This window comes from Schistocerca serialis, chromosome 3, assembly GCF_023864345.2.
Source record: "Schistocerca serialis cubense isolate TAMUIC-IGC-003099 chromosome 3, iqSchSeri2.2, whole genome shotgun sequence".
NCBI classification, from domain to species: domain Eukaryota; kingdom Metazoa; phylum Arthropoda; class Insecta; order Orthoptera; family Acrididae; genus Schistocerca; species Schistocerca serialis.
This window is the reverse complement of record NC_064640.1, coordinates 305,092,184-305,106,821: the sequence shown is the minus strand read 5'-3', so window position 1 is coordinate 305,106,821 and position 14,638 is coordinate 305,092,184.

Here is a 14,638-nt window from a genome sequence, read left to right as displayed (position 1 = left end):
TTGCTCTCAGGTATGTGCATATCGAGACATGAAAATAAGAAGTTAACAATTCTGTGAAGGCCAAGATGACACGCACACCTCACATCTCTCCCACTTTCCCCACTCAAAATTTGTAAGGGGCTTATTTGCAAACGGTAAGCGAAACAACAAATTCTGAAAAAATGTAAAAATTGAAAGAAGTCTGAGTTCAGAATAGTATGAAGAAATAGCTCTAAGGTTTTGTTAACGCTAAGTAATATGACTTCACAAGAAATAGTACGAGAATGAAAAACCTACAGTTAAGATAATACATATATGACAAGTGAACATGTATATAAGTGTCATATGGTGTAACCACTGGGTCGATGAACCCTAATATTCCTTTTATACTTAGTTCATTTTGTAATATCTAACATAAAGTTTCATAGAGCACTGTTTTTAATCACATGGGAAAAATGTGTAAACCTTAAAGCGAGTACTTCGCGACACACTTTAGCACACACAGCACTGTAGAAAAAAGTAAACTGCAAAACAAGTTTTGTTGCATATAAAATAACAGGCATATTCAGTGTGTCTGTTTGCACTGACAATCCACTATCACAGATGAATGTAATTATTTTTTTAAATATGTAATATTGTATGTAATATTATTACATGCGATATGTAATACATGTCTTTGGACATAATACCCAAAGCATGCATGGCAAGTGCTTGTGAAGTAAGTGATGTCTCTCTCTGGCAGATCCCTATGATGAAAATTGTGCGTTGTGAAGCTAAATATAGAGAAGATTACAATCTACAATACTCACACTGTACAAGAATTTATGTCAAGTGAACGTACGATAATAAAAAGGTGTATATTATGGACACGCACTGCACATGCAGTATAGCGTTAAGACATTGAGCAAAAAAAAATCTGATGACTTGATAATGTAGGACGTTTACAAATAAGGTATCGCAAAGAATATAATTCCGTGATAGATAAAAACAGCAAATACGTAATGTGATAATAATATGAGAATTACTGAAAACTAGGAAATCATGACTTGCAGTATTGTGTGCATACTATAACAGAAAAAGCTAACTAGGACCTACACCATCTCCAATTACTAACTACAAATACGCATAAACATAGGAACAATGTTAGCATAAACACATAAGGATGGGAAAAACACATAAATGAGGAAAGTACAAACATATAATCAGGAGAAAACATAAACATGTAAGGACAAGGAATAAATGATAAGGTCGAAATGAGAGGATAACCATGATTCACATAACTACAAAAAGCGGTTGAGTGCACGTCAAGGAAGGGTTTGTCAACATCAGTCATATAGTTATTCTGGTCATGACACTAAAAATACCTAAAGACTTATAATCAATAAGTATTTGTATGTAGTACTGTCACTACTGCTGCACAATAACACAAATCAATGCTCTCAAAATTGTATAGTAACCCATTTTAATGCAACAACAGCGACACAATAGATTAAAACTGTCAAGAAAATTATGTCTTATGATCTGTAAAAAATGTTCACTACCTGAAAAGAGAATATCATTACATCATGCTGAAAAATTGTTAGAAAATATAAGAACACCTGTATATACTGCTAACTGCGAACATAGAAGTCCCTAAGTTAGTACAACAATAATCATCCATAATTATACCTAGGTTATTGCCATGGCAAAAACATCAATTACTGTTATAGAAAAATCAAGATAAAAATTAAATGACGACAATCAAAATATTTGTTGATGATCTTGTTATCCTTCACTATTGTACGATGAGCATCTGTCAGTTTATTATTTCTCTTTTTCTTGGTTTTATTTATGTGATACTTTCAGATTGATAGGTTCAGATAACTCCAGAAAGTTGCTGATGAACTAGTACAACGAGTAACTCCACAAGAACACTTGCTGGTGCACCCAGAACTATTATTTATAACATTGCAGCCTTGTAGGGGTAGCATATCCTTTGGCTTTTACACTTCTCAACATCTTGAAAGGCTGTAGTATCAGTAGTGTTGAACCTTTCAACTCAAACATATTTACCGACCAAGATGTCTTGTAATCAAATGCAACGGACAGACACCTACCAATTCAGAACAAACAGCCGATCACTCACTGGTAGAATATGCTAGCAAACCTGCAGATGACAATGTGGAGAATATTCGACTTCAGGCTAGATCAACAAATAAAAATTACACATGCTGTACAAGTTTGGTCGTATTCTAATATTGGTGCAAAGAAGACAACAAGGGGTAGAAAGAAAGTAAAATCAACTGTCCTTACCAATACACTAGTTAAACAACAATTAGACGTGGCAGCAAAAGATAGAAGATCAAACCAGTGGCAAAAGAGCATAGAGTCAACGAAGCACAGCCTTCAGCCAAACGCCAAACTGACTGGGATCTTTTTTGATGGTAGGATATGGTAAAGTTCCATATTAAGTCGCATATGCGCTTCAAAGCACTGACATGAAGGTGTACTCATTATCGATCGAAATGAAGTTAAGTGTAGCCAGGTGCATTACAGGTAGCCCCAGAATATTTCTTTCCATATAGTAAGTGATATGAGTACTAAGTTTTGCAGAAATTGATTGTGTGGTTTAGGAAGATATGAGGAACATATATAGATTTTTATAATACCTTCGAACGATTTTCAGAGTTCTGCGTCTAGTCAGCCCTGTAATAGAAGTTTAATTTATTTTCTTATTCCATTTTGAAATGATAGTATTCGCTTTATGTATACTGTAGTCTTTTTCTCAAATTACAAGAATTATTCAGAATCTGAAAACTGTTCCGAGTTACAGCATGGCCATGTACCTAGGAACAAATATTCGATTCAAATTTAGAAGTGTTTCAATGCAAAACATCCTGTCACTACTGTACTTGATAATCTATGTGTTATATTATTACCCTGCTACACATCAATAATCAGCAAATGAAACGAAATTAACAAGTAGTATTATCAACACACAGTTGCAAGTTAAAAACATTTTGAAACAGAAACTTGGCAACTTAAGGAAATTTCCATTTTCAAGACAGATAAAACTGTTAATAAATTTAAGAAATTCATTTGTAGATATCACGTGTTCCGTGGCAGGAATCCTCCTTCAGTTTCGAGGTACAAGATGGTGCACAACCCATGAAGTGTGGTATAACTGCCCTCACTTTGTTTCAGTAGTTTAAAATATGTACGGAATTTTATTCCCGATAAAATCTGTAACTAAATAATTAAGAATATCTTCCAGATAGCTTTACTGTATTATACAGCACTTCAATATGTAGAACTCAAAATACTTACATAAGATGCACAGAACAAAACCTCATGTCTCACAACTACAGAAAAAGTAGAAAATGCCGAAAACTGCTAATCGTAGTTTCTAGTACCCATTCCTTCATCTTATTCTAAAATCGGTCACTAGATTGAAACGCTGACCAGGAAACATGTGTTGCTGGGTACACTATCCTCCACGTACACCGCTCTTCCCCTATAGACTGCCTGACAAAAAAGTGAAGCGTCCTGAAAATGAGAGAGAAACGAAATGAAACTTCGAGGGGTAAAAAGGGTATGTGATGTTATTTCAGTGCTCACATGTCAAGTCAAATTTATAAAGAACATGACATTATGAGCCCACTTATCAGTATGACGTTTAACCCCCTCTGTCCAGAAAGTGTGTACTGATTCGGTTGGAAACGATGCTATAAAGCCATTGACTTTTCTCGTGAGGCAAGCTGGCGCACACTTCTTGTACATCAATATCACCTTGACATTCATTGAAAGCAGCGTAATGTGTGGACAAGCATTGTCCTCTTAAAAAATGCTACAACACGGTACCGTCAAATGAGAGGTAACACATAAGGATACACGATGTTCGTGACGTACAGATGTGCCATCAAAATGACGTCCGTTACTACCAGTCGTGACCTGAAGACATACGCGATAGCTCCTCACACCGTGACACCACGAGTGTCACTGATGTTCCACTCCAAAACACTGGACGAATGGGTCATCCCGCATAGTTAGCCGCCATACCCGCCAACGATGATCATCTGGGGTAGTGAAGAACCACGGTTCATCGCTGGACACAATTCTACGCCTTTCATCAGCAGTACATGTTTCCCGGTCATGGTACCACTCCCCAGAAGCTACCCTTTGTATTGAGGTGTTGTAGAAGCCTCCACATGGGACCGTAGTTTCCTATCCGGTTGCTGCTAGTCTCCGATCAGTGGTGTGAGGCGACACAAAATAATGCATGGAGTCCATTACTTGTACTTGGATGGCAGGCGCAGTGGGAAAGGGTTACGATGTGTTTGAGGCGTAATACGAGGAACCTCCCTTGAGGTTGTCAATCGTGGCCGACTGGACTCTTGAAGACGGGTATGCCTGCCTTCACGTTCCAGTGTAATGCAGAAGAGGGCCACTGTCACGTTACAATACTGTTTCGACTTTCCTACCATACGGAGACTACCAACAAGGCTTCTTTCGAACTGCGTCAGGTGCAGATAGGGCTGTCTCACACGAGTATGCGGCAACTCCTTGTCCTTCATCGATGACTCAACATCCAACGCTTCTCACACACCTAATGTATCCTACCAGGCCTAGTAACAACACTAAACACGAAACACACGAATGCACTTTGGTGGCTGTTTTACCTGTCCCAGAGAATTGCAAACTCTTGTAATTTACGTACCCACCAATGGTGGAACCATACGCGGTGTTTTACGTGATTGGTTTGGCCCTTTGTTCATTGCCACAACAACGACATTATCGTGAAGTTGTCTTTCCCACAGGTAGGACAAGTCCGTCATTTGACATGGTTTGTTCTTTTTCTTTTGTGGCTAGTTCATATTTTTCGGTGTAAGTGCAATCCCACGGTTCTTTCTGTGGTACAGGAAAAATTGTAGGCACATAATGTCGAAGACTCTCCGCACTGTTTTTGCCATGCTTCGGTGCTACTAAAAATGTCGAAAATTAGTTTTCTGTCTTTCATGTCAAGAGGGACTCAGAAACGGAGTCTGTCGGTTTCCATAAATTTGGGCAGTTCGTGAATTCGAAACAAATGATTACTTTATATTTTAGTGTATTTTCTGAGATAAGCAGGGCCTCCTCGTATTTGTGATGGCGAATTTGGCCGAGCTTTGGAGACAGTCTCTAGGCGTCAGCTATGTTGTCTCTTTTTCGGGTTTGACTTACCGTCCTGTTGCGAGTACCGTTTCATGTACTAATTAACCTAACTGAATATGATAGACAGAAACAATTAATTATTGGTTCACGACAGGTACAACTTCTGTAGAATTTCTTCTCGTATTATTCTTTATCTGTGAAACCTTCTACTCAGATATGAGGAGATATTCTGTGACAACAGACGTAATCAAATTGCATGTTTCATCTTCTGTGGAACTGTGTTATTCTTCATCTGTGAAACCCTGTACTCAAAAATACAATGCGCTATTACTTTACAACATACGAAATCAAACTTTATATTTCACTGGATTAATGCATGTACCTTCTAAAGCAGCTGGATAGACACGCCCCAGAAACTTGTACTCTCTGTGCTTCCTTTAGCGCTCTACTTTTCACTTTCATTGACTTTTTTTAACCCGGTAAGAACTTCGAACAAATTAATGAGACCTCTTTCAAACATTGTTCAGCTGTTCTTAGAATAATTTTCAACAGCCCAATTCAGTCTCGTACTAACCGCCTGACTTAAAAAAGAACGATCTTTGCGTCAAGTGGTGTACCCAATACTAGTAATAATTGGCCACGACTCTGACTTTGCTTGCGTGTACAGCGATTATTCTCTACATTTATCTTAATTACAGCACTTTCTTCTTTCAGCATGGATAACATCACTCATACTCACCTGATTTTACTGTCTTGTGCCGAAAGGACTGTAGCTCATTTGTGATTGCTGATGAAACACGTTGCAAAAAGTTAATAAGATACATCAGAGGACAGAAAAACACTTCACCTATGTAATTATCGCTGTTTTGGCAAACGTATTGTGTCCTGTAGAACTACTTCAGGAAATAAATTACAAATATGGTAGATGAGAAGGCTTATATCTTATTAAAGGCTAAATTCTGAATACGCTATGCAGAAGAGTTGCGACAATATAAACATCCTCTAGAGGGAAAAAGGTAGCCCATTAGCAACGACCATCATTTATCACCTGTAGAAGAACTTGGTATGACTATTACACATTTTTATTCATTTTTTCTCTTTCTTACAATGCAGTAAAACGTATTCACTTCTCAAAAATATGTGTGAAATTCTATGGGACCCAACTGCTAAGGTCATCAGTCCCTAAGCTTACACACTACTTAACCTAAATTATCGTAAGGACAAACACACACAGCCATGCCCGAGGGAGGGCTCGAACCTCCGCCGGGACCAGCCGCACATTCCACGACTGCAGCGCCTCGGACCGCTCGGCTAATCAAGCGCGGCGTATTCACTTCTCACAGTGCAACTATTTTACCATATATTTTTAACAGAAGGTGCGTTCCCATTTAGCTTACCGTAGAGGCTGAGGTCAGTAGTGAGGAAGGAAAAGAGGTCAGGAAAGATATTGATGGTCAATATGTTGAAGAAAACATGCACTCATCGCAATGAAGTAATTTCGCCAACCGACGGAAACGCTCAAAGAATATAGGCGCCTTGTAATTTGAGCTTCACCCCTCTCACTTTTCTGTTTCAACAAATCTGTCAGCTCCATTGGTATTTGCTTGTAACAGAGAAGGCCAAGCGTAACATGAACCGCTGACCACAGTTACCCAGCTAAGCATGGAAACCGTCGAAAACCCTTGCATGCTGCTGGCAGACAGCTCTGATCCCTATGTCTGGGGTTCTCCACTGTCCTGTAGTGGAAAAACCAGACCCTTATTATGGATTAGTTTCAGAAGGCTTCTAAGATATTCATCTGTTTCATCTTGTAACTAGGTAATGTCAATCTGTAACAATTTTATATTGTATACCTGATGTAGAAAATAGATGGTGTTTAATTATGCCCCCATTCGACTTAGCTGAAGGAGGAGTATTTCATATATCCATTGTTTACTTGACCTTATTCCTTATTGGATTCTGGATGGAGTTCATTACATCTGTGACGCATATAAACAGCAACTTTCCTTTGCGATGTTCTGTTTATCGTAAGCATGACATCATTCCCTTGAAGAGCCCAGGATGTAATATCTATTAGTTTGTATTTTCAGAAAGCTGTTCTTTTAGTTTTACTAGCCGTTAGGTTCTATCTTTCCATGTATTTGAATCGCCAACATTCCAAAAGGTATTCCCCGATATTGTTTGTAACTTACACAGAACTTTTATCTTCCCTTCTTCCTCAAATTATTTTCTAGCGTGCCTCTGGATTATTTCATCGCAAATACTTAAATTTCCTTTATTCTCTAATTTTTATGAGATAATTTATTTTCTTATTTCTTCATAGCTCATTTCTCTGTCTCCTTTTCCCTATATACAATTTCAAGTCATTCTTACTTTTTCGCAGTGTACTTCTTTTTATTTTCAGGATCTAATCTAATCCTGAAGTTATCTACCGCATATTCTCCCCCTATAAAATTTTTATTACCTAAGAAAGGTTCCTCTTTCGTCAATGTGTTTTAAATGACATTTTTACAACTTTTTACTTCTTCGTTGTACTTTCCTTGCTATCCCTTGCTTTCAATTGATAACGTTTTCGTTACTTTAGACTTCCTTGTTTTAACCATAATTGTCATCACACTGTCCTTTCTCTAGAATCCTTTTGATTACTTATCCCAATATTCCAACGATCATATTGACTATCTTTTCCTTCTTCTGTCAGTTTCAAGATAGACACTACACATAAGGTTTTCAACTGAAAAAATACTAAGACAGTAGAAGAATGAAGAAGTTGCAATTGAAATGTTAAAAAAACGAAACTGCAACCATCTCAGGTATCCCCATGCATAATACGGATTTTCACACATTTAGGGAATTCTCTGGATTTACGTTTGCCTTTAGTGATACAGTCTGAGTGACTACAAATTGTTTCGTGGATTTTGGATAAACCGGATGGAAAGGAGTTGACTGTGAGATGTCAGCTATCACAAATTACCCTTGTGAATCACGAAAAATTTCGAATTCTCTGTATTTATTTCCCAAAGCTTTTCTTGCGTTTTGACCCCAATCTGACTTCCCAACTGGATAGTAGTGAGCTTTCTCTTAGCGTCATGTTATTTCTTCCTAGCTTGTGAACTGTTTTTAATTTTCCCTCAACAAGTTTATCTTTCTCCTCAAGAGATACCTGATTCTCAAGTGAAAAGACAAGTTTCTCTTCACTATATTTTTCGTCTTTGTCCCGAACATTACCACATTAGGATAATAACCTGCAGTAGACTACTCATTATTTTTTCAATGATTGGTACATACTTTAACCAAGTATTATGCTACCCACTGCAATAAATTATACACAATCTCCCTTTCCCTACATACAACATTCCATCAGATTTCTCAGCAGGTAGTATGCCGATATGTACAATAACCTCTCTCTACTTCAAAAAACACAGCTTTTCCTGTAAACTTTTTGAAGTATAAAGTTTAATATTCATGAAAATACTACCATTATTGCAAAGAGAATAACATTTGCTTCTAAACTTTGGAAATGGACCATAAATATCGACTGTTAGGAATTCATTTACATCTGAAGTTATAATGCTTTGTGTAAGCATCGTACTCCTTTTATCAGGTACCTTTACTCTCTGACATTTGGCACATGATTTTATTCTCTTCTGTATAGCCTTCGCCACTCTGCTGAAGAGCACACTCTTTCTTAATTTACATAAACACTTCCATGATCCACAGTGTCCATAACATCAAAAACCAGTTACTTTTATTACATATTTTTCTGACCAACAGACCTTTAAAAATTTAGAATTCTCAGCTCTCTGGAGGAACTAAGGCCTATCAAAAATTTCACTCTAGTTTTTGAATTTTTTAATAGCTTTCCCACTTACTTTAGTCTTTGAGGCAGCCATCTTCATTTTGCTTCCTTCTTAAATTTTTATTACCTTCTCTAACTTATTTTGAACTTTTATCTCTTCAGTGTAATATATGTTTCCTTTACCGACACATATTCAATGATGAAATGGAAGTGCTGTGTAGTCGTAACTCTCTAGTCAGTCTCATATGCATCAGTTCTTATTCTTTTAAGACGGTAAGGCCTTTACGGTCGGTAAACATAACTGTTTTCTGACCCAAAGCAAGGATAAGATTTTTTTTTTAACCTGATACTACTCCCAAAGCCTCCCTCTCCGAGATGATAGGCTGTGTTCGAACTTAGTAAATGTTCTACTTGCAAAGGCAATAGTTCAGTACTCACTGCTACCGTCTACTTCAACATCTTGGAATATTTCAATGTGCAAACGGTATCAACTGCTATCTGCAGCTAATCCAGAGGGAGAGTTCAGGTTACAGTTCCTTAGAAAAATACATATGGAAACTTCATTCTTCAGAATCTGAAACGCAATTTGGTACCCTACTGTCCACATGTATGAATTGTCCTCTTTCAGGAAGGATCATGAAATCCCTGGCTGGAAATAAACTCCCTATAGAGGCTTCTTTTTCTCAGGCACAGCTAACTCTTCTATCACTTTCATCTAGTTCACGTGTTCAGGTCTTTCCTTATATCTTGTTTTCTGAAACTGTGTAATTGAAAATTTAATTCAGGTTCTAGAAATGTTAACGTTTTAAACGTGTGGATCCTGCTCCCTGCTTTTCTAAATCACAAATACTTTTCATAATAATCGACTACATTCCGATAAACTTACAGTGACAATCAGTAGTCTTCCTAGCTAATTTATGAATTTGACAAATTAAGCTCAAAAGTGACTACTTTTAATTGGTAGAACTGTTCTCCAAATAGAAAGCTGAATACTTCCAAGAATTTTTGTGCAATGGCACCTGCCAAACTCCAACAGTGAGATCCAAATGAGACACGAATTTAACTCCATATAATTTTTGTCCCGTTACAAACCGTTGACCTTAGCACGGTGGGGTGGTTAGAGTGCCTCAAGGATACAAATAGCCATACTGTACCTGTAACCGCATTACAGGGTTACTGTGGAGAGGCCACACCCACATGTGGTTCCTGAAGGGAGACAACAGTCTACTAAAAAGACTGTTGTCTCCCTTCAGGAACCACATGTGGGTGTGGCCTCTCCACAGTAACCCTGTAATGCGGTTACAGGTACAGTATGGCTAGTAGTTGCAGAGGCAATGGTCTGCATCAGACTCTTCCATCGCCGTCCAAGGAGCATACTGATCCTTGAGTGCTATTCAACCAGCCTGCGGGCATGCATAAGTAGTACGGGCTTCCCACCAGGTATGCTTATTGCACCACGTTGACACACTGTCCTGTGAAATTGTGTGCCATTTGGCCACCCCTGCCCACAGGACCTTGGCATACGATCAGGTATGCTGTGACCAGACTCCTTGACTGCTTGCATATTAGCTGTTGACTCATCCCAGCTCACATGTGACTATTGGTGCGTGGTTGCATATGAACTGACACTCCATTTGGAACAGAAATGACTGGATTATTAAAGGAGCTGGTCTTGTTATTTTGGTACTGCAAATAGCTGAAAGCAAGGGGAGACTACAGACCTTATGTTTCTTCAGGAAATACAGCTTTCCTGCATGGCTTAATGTTGGTGGCCTCCTCTTGGGTAAAGTACTTCACAGGCTTAATAGTACACTTACTTAGCTCTCTGAGTGGATACTACTCAGAAGGATGCTGTAATCATGAAAAACAAATACAGCAATCTACAGGTCTGAGTATGGAATGTTAGATCTCTTAGTTTGGTATGAAGGTTAGATAATTTTAAGAGACAAATGTACAGAAGTGAAATGTGGACAATATCATTTCAGACTAGAAGAGAATAGAAGCTTTTTAAATATGGTGCTACACAATAATGCTGATGATTGGTTTCGTACGAGGGCATGCTGAAAAGTAATGCCTCCGAATTTTGTATGTTAAAACTCTTAAAATGTTTTAAATAAAACAAACGTTATTAACATTCTACATTTTTTATTCATGTCTGCATATTTATTTCTCAATATATTCACCCTGGAGACGATCACATTTCTTTCAACAAGATACCAGTTTGTTGATACCGTCACTGTAAAATGATTTACTATGTTGGCGGAGTCGGAGCATCACATCTGCTTGCACCACTTCATCACTATCAAAGTGAAGTCCTCAAAGGTGTTTTCTAAGTTTTGGAAATATTTTAAAATTGAATGGGGCCATGTCGGGAGTGTATGGACGACGATCGAGAACAGTGAAACGGAGGCGTCGGATTGTTGCACATACCGCACCGCTCGTATGAGGTCTGGCATATTCATGATGGAGAGTGTGCTCCATGTGTGGACGAACCCTTCGATTTCGAAACTCGATTACAGCACGCCATTTCTCACGCATCAACGAAGTTACGTTACACGTCACGATATTATACACACCTCGATATTACATGCTATAATTCGGAGACTTCTAGTGGTACAGGACTGCAAATATGTATTGTTTAAGTTTCCTTTAATTTACGTCTATGGTCACAAACTCTTTGTTAACAGATTACCGGTTTCGGTCTATAATGACCATAATCAGATCTATTTTGTTTTATTCATAAAGTTTTAAGAGTTTTCACACAAAAAATTTGGAGGCATTACTTTTCAGCACGCCGTCGAAGACTAGATAGCAAGGTAGATACTCAGTCGAAATGAGAAGAAAAAATATTTATTGCATAACTTTACTTAAAGGAGAGGTCAGCTGTTTAGGACACATCCTGAGACATCGAGGAATAGCCAGTTTAGTAATGGAGGAAAGTGTGTGTGGGGGGGGGGGGGGGGAAGGGGGGGATGGGGAGGGGGACAAAATTTGTCTTGGTAGACCAAGAATTTACTAGATTACTCAAGTTCAAATAGAATTAGGTTGCAGCAATTATACATATATGAAGCTTAGACAAAGCACATTAGAATGAACAACTATATCTAACCGGTCTTCGGACTGAAGACAATAACAACAGAATTTTTGTACCAGTACCTCCAGATTCTCAGATTTATGTTTATATTTTTAAGGTTTTTTTCAGACTCTCACATAGCAACCCTCCTGGGATACAATTATAGACAAGCTGTTCTACTCGCTATTGCTATGTCCATTCTGAGTACCCTGCCCCCACCCCTCTCCACTTCACCGTATGGTCAAATTCCTTAGCTATGGCTTCTGCATCGTCTAAAGTTATGGGTTATGCCTTTGCATAAAACAGTTTTTCAGGATTAATACTGTGTTTATTCTTGTAGCTCAACCCCTTGCCAGGTCGATCAGAAATTACTTCTTTGTCATCAGTTAAAACTTCAAAAACTCCTCACATAGTTCTTCTCGAACACTTTTTGTTTCATTAAATACCTCATGCAGAGACTCTTCAGCAACTTCTTCATTCTGGACTGAGTATCGAAACTCCGTGCACAATCTGTGCGTGAGGTACCAATATGCATGAGAAAGACATTTAGGTTGCCCACAAAATCATGTTCATTTAGTGAATGTCCACTGCATTAGAATTCTCCGACTATACTATTATATTCCACAGTTTTTGTACCACGGCCGATCACAGCTTTAATCTTATTAATGTTGTTAATTCAAATAATCATATGAAAGCTCAAATTTGAAATAAACAGAATCTCATGCTCTACATCAATCAATCTAGTCACTAAGGACAAGCAAATTTATTGCCTTTCTGTCGTATACAGTTGGCCAGTGGCTGCTACAATTTTTAACCTTGATATATGCGTTTCAACGACCTCCTTATCGTTCAATATATGTTCATAATATACCTCAGACACTTTACTCACTGACTACCATACTCCAATAAAGGCTGGCTAACAACTGTCCCTTCCTTTCACTTCGGTATCGTCTCCTCTCATAAAATCATGCTATGTTTCATCTTCTCCTTAGTCTGCCTTCAGTACCTGACAGGTTATACTGTCCTTTCTTCAGTAGAATTATGTATTTCATTGTCTTCCTCTTTTTTATCTCCCAGTATTATTTTCCGTTTTGTTCTCCCCTGATGTACAAGAATCTTATATCTGATCCCCAGGATCTCTACATAAAACCCTTTCGCTTGTTTCCCTTCCACAACAGTAGTCAGTTGGGCCCTGATTTTAGTCTGTCCCTTATTGACTATGTCAAACAATTTTGTTATGTCAGTACGTTTTATACTGTTTTATTGTATAACATTGGCATTATCATTGAGAAAATATTCTTACTCTAAACCATCCCATCATAAGTTATCTGTTTCCACTTCTCTAACACATACACTACTGTCTTGACTACTTCGCTCCCCTACTTCTAAGCTTGTAAACATTTTTCTCTTCCTCTCACATCTATTAGTAATACTTCTCGCTCTCTCCCTCGTATTATACAACGTACTATTACTTACCTCAGTTCAAGAATTTCCTGCTGTCCTATGTCTATTCATGGACTACTGACACTACCTTTTTTTGTCGTAATCTGGTCCAGATTAAGCAGGTCGTTGCGAAAGCAAGATCAATGCTACGTCGATGGCTGAAAATTCTGCATAAATCGCACGATATGACTGTAAATAACGTGGTATTAATTCGGTAGTAATGGACCAGAATCATTAAATACTATGACACTTACTATCAGAGTTCCAGAATTAACGTTCGTGACCGTAAAGCCACGTATTAGGGATATACGAGTACACGAATTAATGTACTGACGCTTCAAACATATCTCTTCTCTATATCTTATAAATGTAAGTTTTATGTATACATCTATTTATGTATGTTCGATATCTCCTCCTCACTCGGGAGGACAACGGTTCAATCCCGCGTCCGGCCATCCTGATTTAGGTTTTCCGTGATTTCCCTAAATCGCTCTAGGCAAATGCCGGGATGGTTCCTTTGAAAGGGCACGGCCGACTTCCTTCCCCGTCCTTCCCTAATCCGATGAGACCGATGACCTCGCTGTCTGGTCTTCTCCCTGAAACAACCCAACCCTCTCCTCCTCACTACTGGATCGATTTCAGCTAATCTTGATACATATATCACTCGCTGTCTGGGAAGATGCACTGTGGGGTTAAGAACCACCTATAGCTCAAAGGGGATTCGGGTGAAAACGAAGCACAACGCACCGCTCCAAAAATACCTAGTATTTGAGAACGAGGAACTTTATGACTTGAAAAAAAACTTTACGCATAATTTCAGACGCCGAAACTTTTTGTCGCTGAAACCACTCACAGAATCACGAAAGGAAAAAAGTTGAGGGCTTACTGATTTTTCCCTACTCATGCAATAAAACTGCCTCATCTGGCGTGACCTTTTAATTTATTACTTCTTTACTGCTAACTTTATTTGCATCACATTTTGCAGACAGTATTCACTTGCGCTGCTAAATGTACTTGCAAAAATATCTCATTGCACAATATATAATGTAAGAGATATGACGTCATGAACATTGAGATCCTTGAGAAACTGCTGCATACAACATGACATTTTAATTTAGTACTTCTTTATTACTAACTATTCGCAACATCCACTGACGGAAAAAAATACTGCGCTAAGGAGTTGTGCAGTATAAACGAAAATTGTTAGGCGTGTTTCT